Genomic DNA, 6,000 nt, shown 5'->3' with positions numbered 1-6,000 from the left:
CATATGCTTACTGACTGTTATCTGTCTTTGACTGTCGACCGGATAAATCAAAATAACAACAGCAACGTATTTGGTACAAGCAAATGAAAACTACACATCAACGATAAGATATTATATTAACTGCCTTACAACAGGGATTATAGATATCCAAAATATGAATGAGGAGAATATATGCCTGGTCCACATCTTGGGTCTTGGAGTGAGTTGGTAAATGGATACCATGACATACCATGGTATACCATGAAAAGGAAATGTCAAATAGTAATGCTGTTAACATTCATAATCACCCTTTTTAATGTAATTTAATAAGCTTACAAACAGGATAACTCTTTTTTTTTTTTTTTTTTTTTAAATCATGTATGTATATAAAAAGGTATGAGGTTAATTGGCTTCTACGATCCATTGACATCGGACACTACCAGTACAAGTATCCCTGACCCCATCAACGTAACCATTTCGTATGTGCTAGTACGTGGCTGTGTAACACAATGCTTGTAGGTGTGGCACAACACAAAAGTGCCCGACCTATTGTCGGGTGATCACAAGTTCAAATCTTGGCAATGCCACGGCCTACCATGGATGGGAGTCCAAGAGGGTAATTCAGGCTGTGCTCTCAAGCTGGCTGGGACGGTGTTACTCCCTCATCTGTCAGAGTGGCACTAGCCTAGCCAATCGTGGACATCTGTACGTTGAAGAGGCATGCGCTGAACTTTAGCCTCCCTTGGTTGGTATCTGTTGTGTAATGGGGAGAGTTAGCTATTAGGTCAGAATGTGTAAATGATCATATTGAGAGACTTATATATATATATATATATATATATATATATATATATATATATATATATATATATATAAAATAAAAGTATTATAACGTTTGTAAGATATAGGAATGATAAAATGTCTCTAAAAATGGAATAAAATATAGTAATAAAACGAATCAATGTGTTATTATTATTCAGTGTACATATGTGCATGTTCTGTTTCATTTGTTGGTCTGACCTCCTGTTTAATTCTCAGTCTCTCGGCATAAACAAGAGCATTCTCCATAATCACGTTTGTCAAAATTAATAGTGTCTGCCATGTCATGTAAAAAGTGGCTAAGCTGTTAACTAGTTAGCTCAACTTCACTGAAGAAGGTAGTGACAATTAAATAAAACTTCAGGGCAAGTGAGGATCATCCACCAGAGGTCAGCTTAAACCTACATTTGTTTCTCTGTTAACGCTGAAGGTTCTGGGTGTAACAAGCAGGACGAAGGAACATTATGCTTCTGCCACAACCTGCAGGACTTAACAATAAAGACATGAAGTGTTTCCTGGTACACAGACAAAACCAGAACCTACTTCTTTGGATGGATGTGTGTGCGCACATGCATATGTATGCATGCGCATTACCTGTTGGGTTTATTATCAGACCTACAGGGAAGGGAAACTTATTCCTACCAGCTCACCATCATGCAAAAAAACAACAAAACAAAATGTTCCACACATTCAAAGACAAATAATAATGCTCACCAAGTCTGTAATCGAATATATACAAAAGTGTCAAGACTCCTTAAAATGTAATCCACGGTAGGTATTGCATACGTCTACTGGTTTGGAAAATAAAACACGGAAATGCTGTGCAATCCAAACTTGTTAGGACTTCACAGGTTCCACACAATATTTGATGTTATCCCATAAAAAGAGTTATTAAACCATTCATATTATAAAAACAGCCAAGAATATAGTAGGCTAAACAGCGGAATAGTGGCCACATCTGGAGGCTCTTAAAAGGTCTGATCAATGAAATGACTGTTAAATATGTCCCAGCTGCAAACAGTTGCTGTTTCAACACCATACTTCAAAAGAAAATAGCACACACACACACACACACACAAGCAATATGTGGCTTATTTTTCTGCTGGGTTGAAGCTTGGTAAGAAAGCATTTATTTATTTTTTCATAAAATGAGTAATCCTTCTGTCCACAGATTTCTTAAAATGCAATATTTGTAATGGATATTAAAATATCAAAACTGTTTATTTATTTATTTATTTATTTTTTTTTGGGGGGGGGGCACACCATATTTTGACCATAACTGCATTAAAACAAAAGCTGCATACACAGATCAATTGAAAATCTCTCACACTGCCTGGTTACAGACCTTTGTGGGGAAAACGAAGAGTTTGACCAACTTGACGTCAAAGAACTCCATGTGCACGGTCTGTCTCTCACATAGAGAGAGAGCGTGAGAGAAGCTCTGTCCCCTGCTGTAGTGGTGATTGTTCTTGGTACTAATCAAGATCCTGCACCTTTTGATCGAAGCAGGTGTGGCTTATCATAATAGACCAAACGTTCACTCAAGTAATGTGGGGCAAGAACATTCAGTGGTCATGGTACTGGGAGCCAATGCAGTGTGGAAAAGATGCGGTTAACAATCTACTTCTAATAATGTTACATTCTGGACTAACTTGTTTATGCAACAAGAGATCACAATATTCCAACGTCAATAAGTATTGCATCAACAGCCAAATCTAACATACCTCTATTCGACTTGTTTGTTTGCTAGCAAGCTGGGACATGCATTTTGTTTTTAATGCACACACACACACACACACACACACACACACACACACAGTGTACACTTTACACACAGTGTACAGTCAGTACACAGTGTACAGTCTTTTAATTGGATGTTAGATTAGTGCTGGAGTGGCAAGTGATCTGGTAAACAACTCTTCAGCTTCACAAAGTAAGCAGTGTGTCCATGTACTGTGGGAACGCTTGAAACTCAAGGTTACACACAAACACACACAGTTCTGCAATCTGCATCAGTACTGTAAGTATTCTCACCACTCACAGACAGTGTACACACACAGAGTCTGCAGTAGGACTGTGATTCTCACACGCTCTCAAGCAGTGTAAACAATCACAGCTGTTCCCTGATACGTCGCTACAGTCCTGTTAACACACACACACACACACACACACACACACACACACACACACACACACACACACTTCTGAAGAAATGTTTCCACAGCAGCACAGCACATTATCCAGTACAACAAAAGCATGTGATATTAGAGTATAGAGATTATACAAGTTAAATCCTATATCGGTTTGTGTAGGTGTGTGGTGTCTAGTACTAGAGTATTAGGTCCGGCAGCATTGCCGGGGTCTTTAAACACAACAGTTACTCCTTATGAAGGGTCCATAACCAGAAGTTTCCCCAACAGCAATCCGGTGGTCAAAAAACAAACAAACTGATTACTGTCTTATTACAGCATGTCCCAGAGTACTTTATTCTCTTACATCACAGCATAATGATTCTTAGTTTTGTTGTTTTAGACATTGTACTTATCCATTTATAGTTATGGTGGAAGAAAAAAAAAAGAAAGAAAAAAAAAGTTAGTTCCTGTTCTCTTTACCTCCTTCTCCCGCTCTCCTTCTGTCGAGCCACACATGATTTTATGGAGATGCTAGTGATTCTGACCCTTTCTGCCCTCCCGACTTACCTGATCCATCCTGATGCCCTACCTCTAGATGGAGCTCTCATCAACTGGAGGATACATTCTGCCACTGAGGACGACCCCAAGCGGTGCAGCCTGGAAACTGCTGAGGATGGTGCCGCTTGAAGTACCATGGAAATGGTTTTGGATCTCAATTAGATATGGACATTCTCGCTGTGTTTGCTGGGACTACGGTTGCTTCGATGGCATTAGGACTACAATTACCACATACAATTTTGTACTCAGGTCTCCTTTAGTGAACAGTGGACTAGTTCAACAAAACAGACTTCATGTAAAAACCATAATGAACTTTCTTTTACTTTCACACTATCCGTTGTTACCCAAATGAGGATGGGTTCCCTTCCGAGTCTGATTCCTCTCAAGGTTTCTTCCTCATATCATCTTAGGGAGTTTCTCCCTCACCACCGTCTCCACCGTCTCGCTCAATTGGGATAAATTCACACACTTAAAATCTCTATCCTGTGTTTATACCCCGTTTTCTCTCCTTTGATGCTGGAGGATTACGTTCAGGTTATGTTACATTGTGTGTTTGTTTTTTTTTTAATTAATTATTTTTTTTTAAATTTCCATTTGTATTATGCATAGTCCTTTTGATAGTTTAAGTATTTTCTAGTCTTGTTTATATAGTATGGCTTAGTTTCCGTTTCCCTGGTGTTTCTGGGTCATCGTGTCCGTTTCCCTGTGTCCTGTGTTTTTAAATAAAGAAGTTCTGCACACGCATCCGCCTCCATGGACTCCCGCACATGACAGCAACCTCTTCAGCTGTCCGCTAATAAGCTGAAGATGAAAAGGAATTTCGGCTTTCATCATGACAATGAGTCAGTGCATACTGAACATCCAAATCAACAAAGCAATGGCTTAATCAAAAGACTTAGCCAGAGCCCAGACCTGAATCCAGCTAAAAATCTGTGGGGTGATCTGAAGCGGGCTGTGCACAGGAGATGTATTTACAATTTGACCACTCTAGAATGTTTTAATAAGAAAAAGTGGAAAAATATTGCTAGGTCATGACGTGCCACACTGATAGACTCTTTCCCAAAAAGACTGAGTGGTGCAATATAATCAAAAAGTGCTTCAACAATGTATTAGTTTAGGGGTGTACATACTTATGCAACTAGGGTATTTTAATCTTTTTTTCCTTGAATATTTTCTGATCATTACCCACTTTATTTGTATACTTTGCAATTTCACATTAAAGACGGGAAAAGTTCTGACATTATTTATCCAAGTGTCATTTTTTGACTGCCATTTTATCAGGGGTGTGTAGACTTTTTATATCCATTGTAAATGACAGTAAAGGCAAAAAGGTAGACGAGCGGTGAGGAACTGTCAGCAGGATGCTCGATATGGATGTGGCTCAGTTTAGCTGCGTGGGAAAGTGTGTGTTTATTGTGTGCTTGGGGTGGGGGGTGACTGTGTGAACGGGAGTATTTATGAGTGAGAGCAAAAAGCATGTGTATGTGTGTGAGAGAGAGCGTGTGAAAGTGTTAGTTCCGTCTTTAGTGTGGGCCAGGTGGTTATGTCATTACATATCAATCAAGCGCTATTAATACCAGGTAGAGTCAAGCAGGAGACACAGATCGAGACTGAGGCAGACAGACAGCAGAGAGACCAGGAAATCAAGCACAATAAAGAGTGTGGGTCGCCCCCTCTCTCTCTGTAAACAAAAGTCTCTTCGTGGACATTACAGAACATTAAACGTAACCATAAATGTATAAAATGTATGACATGTTCATTAATAAGATACAATTTTGCATCACAACACATGGTCACAAAGAAACGTAGCTAGTAGAAACGTAAGACTTAAAATCAACTTCTTCAGGAATAAAAAGCTCTAATAGTTGCAAAGGTCAATAAAAGAATATTAATATGATAAACATGATGTTTGATAAAACTGATTATGCTCAATATATTTGTACCCTGGATGCAAAAGGTTTGGGAAGCCACTGGATAATATAACGAAGATAACGAAGCAGGTTTATGTACTACGAGAGATTTGACAAAAAAACATTCTGGATCAAAATCATTTAAATTCAATCGTAAAATAACTTGAAATGTGGGGGCCTCCAGTACTGCATTCGGGTGAAACTAGGACTTTGTCCCCAACGCATGCACAAAAGAGCAATAAAATATTGGCAACCAGCTGTGTTTACACAACCCAACATCTTCCCATTAATACAGGCCTAAAGTACTTAGACAGGTCAAATCCTGCAAATGCATATAGATCAAGATTTATTTATTTTTTAAAAGAATTAATTAAAATTAAAAGACACTTCCAGCCTTTAAATCAAATGATGAATTCCACAACCTGTTATCAAAGTAGTATCCAGGGACACACGGGGGTCTGTGAAGCACACCCATGGTGTGGGTGTGGGTGTGTGGGTGAGCCCCCACCGCTTTTTTTTCTTTTTAAAATTACAGCAGTAGAAATCACAACTGACAATTATCAAATCAACAGTTAGCATATTTACTATTGCGTTCTCAGAGT

The sequence above is a fragment of the Ictalurus punctatus genome, chromosome 27 (assembly GCF_001660625.3).
Source record: "Ictalurus punctatus breed USDA103 chromosome 27, Coco_2.0, whole genome shotgun sequence".
In the NCBI taxonomy this organism is placed as follows: Eukaryota; Metazoa; Chordata; class Actinopteri; order Siluriformes; family Ictaluridae; genus Ictalurus; species Ictalurus punctatus.
Note: the sequence above shows the minus strand (reverse complement) of the source record.